Genomic DNA, 12,090 nt, shown 5'->3' on the forward strand with positions numbered 1-12,090 from the left:
ACCCTGCAGTTAGGCTGAAGTTAGGAAGCTGTTTGCTGGACCTCATGCCCCACAGTCTGGGCCACACACCTCTGTCTCTTCCACTGGCTTTCTGATAACCTATATCTCTTCCTACTTGCTTTTTCCCACCTTTTGCCCCTGCCACTCCCTGCTGCAACTGTGTGCCAGGAGCCTTCAAATGCTTTCATGCACAGCTCACCCCTTGCTCCGTGCTCTCCACTTCACCTTTCCTCTGCCATCTTTCAGATTGCCAAGATGTGCAAAGACAACCTTTCCCATAGGGAAGAGTCAACAGAACAGCAAAACAGTGTGAAAGGTACTTCCCTCAAGAAACTTATTATTCTTTATATAAGAATATTATTCCACATGTATCAATAAATAGAAATATTATTCCTGTATCCATCAGGATCCCTCAGGAAAGCAGATCCTGGAGGGGACTCAAATGAAGACACATTACTGAAGGGACGATTCACAGAGGCAAGACCTCCAGAGCCTGGCAATAATGGCTCTGCAGGGCTTCCCTGGTGGTGCAGTGGTTAAGAATCCACCTGCCAACGCAGGGGACACAGGTTCGAGCCCTGGTCCAGGAAGATCCCACATGCCGTGGAGCAGCTAAGCCCATGCGTCACAACTACTGAGCCTGAGCTCTAGAGCCCACGAGCCACAACTACTGAAGCCCACGTGCCTAGAGCCCAGTGCTCTGCAACAAGAGAAGCCACCGCAATGAGAAGCCCATGCACCACAACGAAGAGTAGTCCCCACACGCCGCAACTAAAGAAAGCCCGTGCGTAGCAATGAAGACCCAACGCAGCCAAAAATAAATTAATTAATTAAAAATAAATAAAGAAATAATGGCTCTGCAGAGGCGAAAGGATGGAACAGTGTTATAGGAGCCCCATGAGAGCCAAAGCTGTGTGTTTGGTGAAGGGGGTGGCAGATGGACCTCTGGGTAAAGGCTGTACTTGAGAGGGACACAGACACTGCTGGTCTCAGAAGCACCCTGATGTTTCTCTCCTCCAGCCCTCCAATCTCCTCCTGATGCTTCCAGTGGCCAAACTCAACCAAAAGGCAACAAGTTAAGGACCCCAGGTGATGCAGGGCATCAAAGAGCAGAGGATGTTGAAGAATAGCTCTGAAAAACTAATGGTGATAGCTGGCACAGCCTGGTAGGCAAAATGTCTTCTTTCGTTGGACTTCTAGAAGCTGGCCACTTTAGCATACTATTTGTCTTCTCTCATTTCTTGTCACAGACCAAAGTCCCTTCAGAAGTAACCAGTGAAGAGACCCCAGACCAAGTTACTCAGGGCTCCTGAACCCTCAGCTCAAAAGCACGCATTCATGTCATTGGCAAGAGAGTATTATTCCCAGACAAGAGAGTATTATTCCCAGACAAAATGTTCTAAGACAATGTTAATTAATGATCAGGATGGGCATGTGGAGAACAGCTCAAGGCTGGTCAGGGCAGCCAGACCCTTGCCTGGTGACTTGTGTTTGCCCCCTTAGACAGGTGTGGAAGGATTGGCATCCACCTGGAAAACTCTGTTTTGCAGTAAGAACATTTTCCAGGCTCACAGGCTGGACATCTTCCAGCTCCGGTGTTGACTTAGTCACTGCCCTCCAGGAACATTCATTCTGGCTCCCTGTTGACAGCTCCTGCAGGCTCAGCCCCGACCAGGCAGGCACCCAGAGGGAAAGAGCACAGGGGGCTTGTGACACTGGAAGGCCTCACCCTCTGTGTGCTTTTTCTCCACCTCCCTCACCAAGGGGTCTCTGTTCCTCTCTCCAGTTTTCTCTGGAACGCCATGTCCTTAAGTCATCACTTACTCGGCCTTTTTAGAAAGTCAGAAAAAAAAAAAATTAAGGAATTTGACCACAAGCCCTTCTGGGTCACCTTGACCTTCTGGTGAGCTGACTTGGATACAGGGCCTCTGCTCCACTGACATCGGGGTCTGATGGGGGTGGTCCCTGAGGATCCTGTGGGTGGAGAGAGCCCAGAGGAGCTAGGGGAGAACACAGCTGACTCCCACCTCTTGCCCTGGGCCTGTCCAGATCAGCCCAGGTGGGCCCAGCTGGATCTGTGCAGCTGCAGGAAAACAGGAAGTTCTAGAGAAGTGCTCAGGGCTGTGTGAGGGAGTGAAGGCCCAGAAGCTACAGCTGGGAGGGGACTGAGGTGCCCCAGGGGTAGTCGGTACAAGTCAGACATGGCCTGAGGCTCAGCTGTTGGGGTCACCTAGTGGTCTGTCCTTTGAAACCAGAGGACAGCACAGCCTGGCTCTGCAATCAGAGCCTTCACGCACCAGGCCCCCCAAGGAAAGACCCAAACCTCCACCTCACTGGGTTGATGAGTGAGGAAGCCAGTTATCCAGCTTGAAGAGAGCCTCTCCTCACTTCTGGGCCCCCAAGCCGCCTTCCTTCTCCAGCCTTTCATGGGTCCAAACGGGAGACCTCGCCCTGATCTGAGACCTGCAGCCATGCCTGCCCTTTAGCTCAGTGTCCCAGAAGTGATACAGATGACAGTTCTCTCCACGAAGCACAGTGCCAGGGAAAGTGTCCAGGACTGAATCCCGAGGGTCTGGATTCCATCAGAACCCACTCCTCCTGCATTGTGACATTGATCCATCTCTCAGTCCTGCTTTATTTCAAGCCTTTGCACACCTCCCCTGCTGCAGCTGGGGCCACTTCATCTCTTCTTAAGGCTCAGATTTACCATTGCTGTTACCAAGCCTGACTGCAGGGAGAGGCATCTCTCAGCAGCCAGAAGGGTAGGCTAAAGCAGATGGGCAATGGTTCTACCAGCCATGTGATCTTAGGTTGGTTTTCCAACCTCCCTTAGCCTCATCGTCCTCATCTATAAAATGTCAGTCATGACATCTACCACACAGGGGACTTGTAAGAATATAAAATACTGTAAATTATAGGACTTGAGTTGAGTTGGCTGCCCTCACTTCTCTCCCTTTGGACTGGCCTTTTAAGTACCATTGTGTCTGTCTGGCCCTGACCCATGACCCTGCTTCCTGCCTCAGTCTCTGGATGACACTCCTGTGGACAGATTCCCAGGCACCCCTTGCTCTGCAGAGAGCTCTGGATTCCCATGTGACCTAGAGCCTCTCAATCTCTTCCATCCCTTTGCCCAGGTCAGATACTGAGATCAGGAAGCATCTATATCTCCCTGTGACTTATTTTGCTCTCCCATAAACTTAAGGCATTGAGGACGATCTTATCTCTCCAATGAGACTGTAAACTCCTAGAAGCAGCAGCCAAGCCACCCCCAAGTGAGGGGCAGAAGGATCACATCAGGACAGACAAACAGCCCTTGTTTCTTGGGAAACAAATCAATGGATCCACCTCCTAACCCAATACATTGTGAAAAATAAAATCTGAGCATGGATGTCAATGAAAAGGACTGAGGGTGGATTGATAAACTCACCGATTAGGATCACGTCTATTTTTTCCATTAGTAGCAGGCAAATATCTCTGTAATTAATTAGCTATAAAGTCCTAAGTCTAACATGCAAGTGGTTTTTATCGAAAAGACATAAAGAGCTTGAATTTCACAATTTGCAGGGACCATTCTCAAAAGTGCCTCAAAATGGAAGCTCTGAAGTGGGAGAGCTTCTCAACAGGACTAGAAACTGAGCCTTGATTTACTGACTTACTGTTTCCATCAGGAACACCGAAGAACAATATCACATGAGGTATACAAAATGCTTCTGAAACTTTCACATGCACAGAATCACCTGGAATCAATCTGATGGAATGCAGATTCTAATTCTGTAGATCCAGGGTGGGCCCGGGATTCTGCATTTCTAAGAAGCTCCCAGTTGGCTCTGACACTGATGGTCCGGGGACCACACTGTGAGTAGTGAGTGAAGAGGTATAAAACACTCCGCTAGACTCACTAGGGTCGGGTGACTTTTCTGTACTGTTAAACTTCTTTGTAATAAAATGAGAGAAAAATTTAAAAAACAAAAAAACAAAAAACAAGAACCCTCTGGTAGAAGGCTCAAAGAGCAGGTCCAGGTCAGCTCTGCCCAAACTTGCATGGCAATTCATTGCCCCTCTCTGGGGTTCCAAGATGCCTTGCAATTCTTAAAAAAAAAAAAGTCCTAAGATTCTAAAGGATTAGATCAAAGAAATGTAGCCCAGCAGCGCCCATCTCTCTGACTTCTCTTTTAGGAACAGAAGGCAGCAGCATCATAGAATGTGGACAGAGGGCTTTCTCTGCCCCTCTGAACCGTGGTTAGTCTACACCACTTCAGAACATGGGAATTGTACTTCCCTGGGATACGAAAAGAAAGAAGCTAGAGAAGAGGTGAGAAAATGCTCTGAACAATGATGCCTTTCCCACCACTGCCACCACTGGAGGCTAGAAACGGAATCTCTGGTCTGACTACTCAATCTTTTCTGTTTGCTCCCCTTGGCTGCAGATCCTGGGCCAGATCACAGCCCACTTGCGGCTCAAGGTGTGCATTTGGCAACAAACAGCAGAAACAGATTCCAGCTAACTTAAAAGAGGGGGAAGTGGAATCTATTGGAAGGCTGTGAAATTGCTCAAGAATAGAAGGAAAAGCTGGACAAGTAGGTCCCAGGATGGAAGCCAGGCAGGAAGCAGGCCGCAATTCAAGAGCGTCCTCTTTGCATTGAAATGGCTCCAATTGTTTTCCATTCTTACATCACTACCATAAAAAGCCAGGGTCCCAGGAGAGAGAAAGTGATGGTCAAGCTTGTGTTACAGTGGGGCAGGCTTGATCCTAGAAGGAAAATTGAGGGACTGTTACCAAAGAAAGGAAAACGTATGCCAAGTAGCCAGGCACAGCAATGTCCACCGCATAAGGCAAGAAACAACTTCCCTGCAGCGCAAGCAATGCCAGCAGACTCTCCCACAGGGTAAAAACTCAGCATCCTGCGCACACGGCAGCCACTCTCTTGAATCCCTAAAGGTGTGAACACCGTTATGTCATGCAGTTTTCCTGTAAAACTGCCATCTTAGCATAAAGAATTTGCTTAGAACCTATCAAATACATTTTGCTTTCACTGCCAGAACCATCAATTGGCTTCATTCTCCACTCCAGTTTTTTCCCCCACAAAGAACGTTTTCACCACGTTGAAAAAATTAACAGCAAATGGGATAGCAAGAAGAGAGTCACAGAACCACATGCAGGGCTGCTGCTGGAGGGATGGACAGGCCCATTCCTGGTGTGCACATTTCGTATTCATGGCTCAGGAAGTAACCATACCTGGGAGTCACAGATTCTAGGGGAAGGTGGAGAGGGAGACTGTGATCTCCATAAAAGTCAAGAGTACAATAATGCAAATTTGGGGCATGAGCAGGCGGCCCTGGCCTCAGGGGGCCTCCATCTTCCCCTGCCTGGTTCCTAAGAAGAATGATTTCCCTCCTTCCCTCCTTCCACTCCAGACATCCAAGAAACAAGACATGTTCTGGCTGGTTTAGCAGATAGAAGCTCCCCAGGGTTTGGGTCTAGGACGTCCAGTATGGGCGCCACTGGCCACATGTAACTACTGAGCACTTGAGATGTGACTAATTCGAATTGAGATGTGTTCTCACTGTAACATATATACTTGGTTTCAAAGACTTAGTATGAAAAAAAGAATGTAAGATACCTCATTAATATTTTTTCACATTGATTGTATGTTGAAATACTATCTTAGACATACTAGATTTAAAAAAACAACTAACATTGATTTTGCACATTTCTTTTTTGTTTTTTTAAGTGTGGTTACTGGAAAATTGAAAACCACAATGTGACTCGTGTTATATTTCTATTGGACAGAGCTGGCCAAAGCTGCCCTGGATTTTCACAGCTCAGTAACGCCTCATTCCCTATACTTCCTGCTCTTTTCCTTTAGAGCCGTGTCTACTAAGCCAGGCCCTGTGCTAAGCCAGCACTGCAAAGAGATGAATAAAGCCCACCGTTTACCTTCAGTTTTCCCAACCCTCTATCACACGCACACACACGCCTACTATCTTTTTTTTTTTTAATTATTTATTTATTTTTGGCTGCATTGGGTCTTTGTTGCTGCGCGCGGGCTTTCTCTAGTTGCAGCGAGTGGGGGCTACTCTTCGTTGCGGTGCACGGGCTTCTCACTGCAGTGGCTTCTTTTGTTTCAGAGCACAGGTTCTAGGTGCACCGGCTTCAGTAGTTGTGGCACGTGGGCTCAGTAGTTGTGGCTTGCGGGCTCTAGAGCGCAGGCTCAGTAGTTGTGGCGCACGGGCTTAGTTGCTCTGTGACATGTGGGATCTTCCCAGACCAGGGCTTGAACCCGTGTCCCCTGCACTGGTAGGTGGATTCTTAACCACTGTACCATCAGGGAAGTCCCTGCCTACTATCTTAATTGAATCCTTTAGGTCCGGAGGTTTGGGAGGTGATTTCTGTGTTGGTCTGTATTATTCTTGTTATTCTCATGGTCATCCTTGCTGTCCCTGATGTGCCTAAATAATTGCTTCCCTGGAACTCTGGGGCCAAAATTGCCAAACACTGTAGAGCTGTATATTTTCAACTCAGACAACTTTTGGCTCAAAACTGTTTGGCTTGAAAACATATAATATACAAAAGTAAAAAAATACTTGCTCTTTTTGGCATATCAAGAAGATATGTCATGATAAATGTGAGGTTTGAAAGTTCTGCTCTTTTGAGATATTTTACTTTGAGTTATTTTGTGTGTCTGTGTGTAAGCATGCATGCATGCACCCATGCATGCTCGCACACACACATGCTCTGGAAAGAGCACTGAATGGTAAGTCAAAATGCCAACATCTGGCTCTACATCTTAACCTGTGACACTGGGGAAGCATGTATTAGTTTCATGGGTGGGGCTTCCTTATCTTTACAACTGTGGTACTGAAATGGACAATGTCTGAATTCTGTGGTTCTTATGCCCTTGGATTCTATGTAAATAAATACCATTTAAACAAACAAACAAAAAAGAAGATATGTCACACATGAGAGGAGGGATAACTTGACATCTAATTACCACAGTTAGCTACTCACATCTCTCTACCTGCTAACACACACACACACACACACACACACACACACACACGCACACATACACACAGTCAAAAAGGAGAGAAGAAAAAGTCAAGGTGGTGGCACTCAGCTTTAAATTCTATGTTGCTTTAGAAATGAATACATCTAGGAATAATAATAGTAAGAGCAATACTTGTAAAATGCTTATGCTGACCTAAGTGTCCATTGACAGATGAATGGATAAAGAAGATGTGACACATATATACAATGGAATATTACTCAGCCATAAAAAGAAATGAAATTGAGTTACTTGTAGTGAGGTGGATGGACCTAGAGTCTGTCATACAGAGTGAAGTAAGTCAGAAAGAGAAAAGCAAATACTGTATGCTAACACATATATATGGAATCTAAAAAAAAAAAGAAAATGGTTCTGAAGAACCTAGGGGCAGGACAGGAATAAAGACGCAGACATAGAGAATGGACTTGAGAACCCTGGGAGGGGGAAGGGGAAGCTGGGACGAAGTGAGAGAGTGGCACTGACATATACACACTACCAAATGTAAAATAGATAGCTAGTGGGAAGCAGCTGCATGGCACAGGGAGATCAGCTTGGTGCTTTGTGACCACCTAGAGGGGTGGGATAGGGAGGGTGGGAGGGAAACACAAGAGGGAGGAGATATGGGGATATATGTATATGTATAGCTGATTCACTTTGTTATAAAGCAGAAACTAACACACCATTGTAAAGCAGTTATACTCCAATAAAGATGTTAAAAAAAAAATACTTATGCTGGAGACTCTCCTAAGAGCTTCTTTCACCCTCAGCACAATCCCATACAGGAGATACTATTATGACCTCTGTTTTAGATGTGAGAAAGTGAGACACAGACAAATCAAGCAATCTGTCCAAGGTCACATGGCTGGTGAGCAGCAGAGCCAGAATTCGAACCAGGCTGTCGGTTCTGTGTCTGTGTGCTTAACTACTAAGCTGTGGCATTTTACAGTTGGAGGAATTGAGGCTTAGAGACTAGAAAAGACACACTTAAGGTGGCCCAGCTCATGACAGAGGCTGGACTAGAAGTCTGTCCTCTGATGCCCCCCACAATGCCCCAGTCTCCCCAAAACCAGACCACGCCAGTGTCCAAAGCAAAGGGGGACTTTGATAGGTGCACACTAGGATGCTTGGGGATGGGAGACAGCAAGGAGCAGGAACTGACAGCACTTCTCATGTCTCTTGACCGGGTAAAGGCAGAGCCAGTTGATTCAAACCCTAAGCAACGGATTAATTATAACAGAAAAACCAAAGGCTTTGACACCAGTCAGTCCTAGACTCAAATCTTGCCACAAGCACAGAACAATAACATGATCATGGACAAGTTTCCTAACTTCTCTGAGCCTCTGTCATTTGCTGTGTAAAACTGGGTTAAGAACACCTCCTTCAAAGACCACCGTGAGGATCTGCATGAGATCCATATGCAAAACAGCTCACGCCATACCTGGTGCACGTGCCTCGTAACTACTTTATAAATATTAGCTCCTCTCCAGACTAGACCTGACCCTCTTCAACTTCAGCTGGAGCCAAACAGGGACCCCTGGAATTCCTGCAAAAGGGTCTATACAGGAGTGAAATAAGCATGTAGGGCTAGAGGGGTGGCCCCAGGGACTGAGGAGAGGAAAGCTCCATGCTGTTTGGGACATAGTGGGTGAGGTAGGGTTACCACCATGAGATGCGCTCCACGGCCTCAGTCTGTGTTGCTAGAAAGAAAGGGGAGGATTGTGAGCTCCAGCCTGAGTCACAGAAGCCCTTTGTGTCTCCCAGGAGAGGGCAGGTTGGGGCCTCGGGCTGGGGGGACAGTGGTGGGCAGGGTGACCTGGCAGCCTGGATTTCATCTAAGAAAGGCTGGCCTGATGCCTGCCTCATGTGTTGTAAGGGCCGGTAGAGGAGCTCTGGGAGGGGGGACAGGTGTGGACAAAGAGCAGGGACTTTGAAAAAGAGAGATGTCTCTTTCTTATTTCTGTTAGCTTAGAGTTTAACTAATTAAAATTCATTTTTAAAGCTATTTGGGGGGCTTCCCTGGTGGCGCAGTGGTTGAGAATCTGCCTGCCAATGCAGGGGACACGGGTTCGAGCCCTTGTCTGGGAAGATCCCACATGCCACGGAGCAACTAAGCCCGTGAGCCACAATTGCTGAGCCTGCGCGTCTGGAGCCTGTGCTCCGCAACAAGAGAGGCCGCGATAGTGAGAGGCCCGCGCACCGCGATGAAGAGTGGCCCCCACTTGCCGCAACTAGAGAAAGCCCTCGCACAGAAACGAAGACCCAACACAGCCAAAAATAAATAAATAAATTTTTTTTTAAAAAAACAAAAACAAACAAACAAACAAAAAAGCTATTTGGGCTTAATGAGGTTCCACTTTCCATGCCTCAGTTTCCCCAACTAAAAGACTCTCAAAATGTCAAAGGGCCCTCAGAAGACCTTCCCGGGGCCAACTTTTCCACGCCTCCACCCACGGCACAGACTGCCCTCACCCCTGCTGAACAGATGGAAAACAAATGGGAGAGACCCCAAGACTCCCAGAGACGAAGGAGTGCCTTCTCCTTCTGGGTGGACTTGACTTTCCATGGTTTCAACGGCAAAGTAATTAGGCCAGAGACAAGAGGAAGCTCCCCTCTGGAAAGAGACCTCTTTTGTTTCTATCACCTCTCTACCATTGCTCCCATATTTTTATACATGTTTCCAAGAATCTTTTCCTAATCAACCAGCCAGAAATGAATGGGCTTTATCATCTCTGAGTTTCCAGCTCAGTGTGTTTGCCCGTCTAGAAGTCCTCCCTGGATACAATAATATTATAGCTACTGGGGTATGGTCTCATGGCCCTAACAGAACATAATTGTCCTAAAGACAGAAAAATCATCAGCTCTGTCTCACCCATGTTGCTTACTACAAGGTCTCTCAGGTTGGGACAATATCCTCCTCGCTAAATCAGCGGGGGCTTATTGAATGTCTACTCTGTACCCAGAACTAAATGCTTTTCTACATCCATCCAGGACAGCAGCCAGTGTTCAACAAACGTCTATGGAGTGAAAGGCCACTATGCTATGCCAGTCCTTATATTGAAAGAGTGGTCCTAGTACCATTTGTGCCCTTCAGGATATATGCCTCTAAGTACACAAGGCATCAACACTAAAGAGGCAGGGATTCACCAAGGGCGAGGTAAGTACCAGAAAGATGTCCTGGACCCTTCAGAATATACACCAGCAGTTCCCAATTTTGCTCAGTTCACAACACCTGGATTCTAAATATATTGATTTGGCCAAAGAAGCAAGAGGAGGACTCCATTAACCCAAACTGGTACTCCAGGTCTGGACACCCCCATGAGGGCAGACAGCATGATGTTCATAGTCTATTGTGTTTCCAGCCTTAGTACAGTGCCTGGCACATATTAGTTGCTCAACAAGCATGTATTGAATGGATGGCAGTTAGATGGAGGTGATGCTTCTGACAGGTGACCACATATGTCTCCATAAGGAAGAGGATGATAAAGAACATTGCAGTTAGAAGGGACTTCAGAGTTCTTCTACACCAGCCTCTTATGTTTAGGTAAGAAAATGAGGGCCAAGTTCACATGGTGGATTGGAAAAGGGCACTGAACTGGAGTTGCAAAGACCTGGACTCCCTGGTTCTGACCAAACTCAGAAAAAGAACTGTTAGTTAGGGATACTGTTAGGGCAGCCATCCTTACAACTACTTCCCCACCACTGGTTTGGTCAGATCCACTTTTATACTCTCCACACAACACACACGTGTGCTCTTTAACATCACTGTCCTTCACATTTGTGATTCTTTTTTTTTTTTTTTTTTTTTTTTTGCTGCACTGTGCAGCTTGTGGGATCTTAGTTCCCCAACCAGGGATTGAACCCAGGCCCACAGCAGTGGAAGCATGGAGTCCTAACCACTAGACTGCCAGGGAATTCCCTTGTGTTTCCATTGTATAGTTCTCTGATTGCAAGTTGGAGGTCACGGTTTTGGTTTGCTTATTTCTTTCTCACCAACCATAGTATCCCCAACATCCACCTGAATTACATAATAAATATTTGTTAAATACATATATTTATTAATAATACATTCTTTCTCAGTTACATGCTAAATTTTTCATGGAGGCTAGAGTGGCTCTTATTGCAAATGCAGCTACCTTGTAACTGTAAATTTGTATTTGAGAAACTGATCATACCAGAAGAGGGTTGAATTCTGGATTGCTGGTGGGACCCAGAAAAATGTATGGCTGTTAGAGCAAAATAAGGAGACTCTGTCTTAGAAAGGGATGGAGTGTGAGGAGTGACCTCTTTCAAACCTCAGACTTACACTAATCTGAGCAGGGAGCAAACTTAAGGGACTTGCTTCAGAGTGTGGGTCTGGGAAAGAGAGGAATATAGAAGATTCTGCTAGTGGAACTGAGAGAGTGAGCAACCAGCCTTTAGTGGCCAAATCACAGCTGCAAGGAAAGCTTGGACCTACATTTGGGGAGGTTCATACCTAGATCACCACAGGAAAGAACTTGGCATCCTCCAGGCTTAGGACTAACAGAGGTGGCAGAGCTAGGAAAAGAGTAAAATACAAAGCTGACATTTCATTCTGGTCTGTGTTAAGTTGTACCAAGCTATGTGCCTATAAATCATCTCCAATATATAGACTCTGTACGGAGATTTGAGCTCTAATCAGAAAACGGAGAGCAGTATCATGAGGTCAATGCATAGTTACGGAAGACCTTAGATTGAGAAAATGAGTGAGGACCCAAGTCCTGGTTCTAAGGACTAGTCTGAAGAAGAAAATTGTGACAAACTAAACAATGCAACCAAGAAGTTGTGTGGGCACCCATACACTGTGAGAGGAACCAAAGGGCTGTGTCTGAGTTGTCTATGCAGAAACTCAGGCCCTAAGATTTTTGAACCCTTGAAGGGTAGAAGTTGAAACCAAAAAAAGCAAAACAAAACAAAGTTTAAAAGCTGATCTAATAAAAATGCAAATGGCCAAATTTTTGGACCCAGAAATTTTAACATTAGGTGTTTATTCTAGAGAAATCTTTACATCTCTACACAAGAGTG

General features: G+C 46.2%; 2 long non-coding RNA genes across 2 annotated transcripts in view; one reads left to right on the forward strand and one right to left on the reverse strand.

The window, feature by feature from the left end:
- LOC309631374 overlaps nt 1–12,090 on the reverse strand; it is a 473,017-nt gene that overhangs the window by 169,080 nt on the left and 291,847 nt on the right. The window lies entirely within an intron of this gene.
- On the forward strand, nt 2,381–9,334 carry LOC309631382. Its single transcript, XR_014246237.1, has 2 exons — nt 2,381–6,627; nt 6,967–9,334. It is a non-coding gene; the product is annotated as an uncharacterized lncRNA (long non-coding RNA).

This window comes from Balaenoptera borealis (assembly GCF_965194805.1).
Source record: "Balaenoptera borealis genome assembly, chromosome: 6".
Classification (NCBI taxonomy): domain Eukaryota; kingdom Metazoa; phylum Chordata; class Mammalia; order Artiodactyla; family Balaenopteridae; genus Balaenoptera; species Balaenoptera borealis.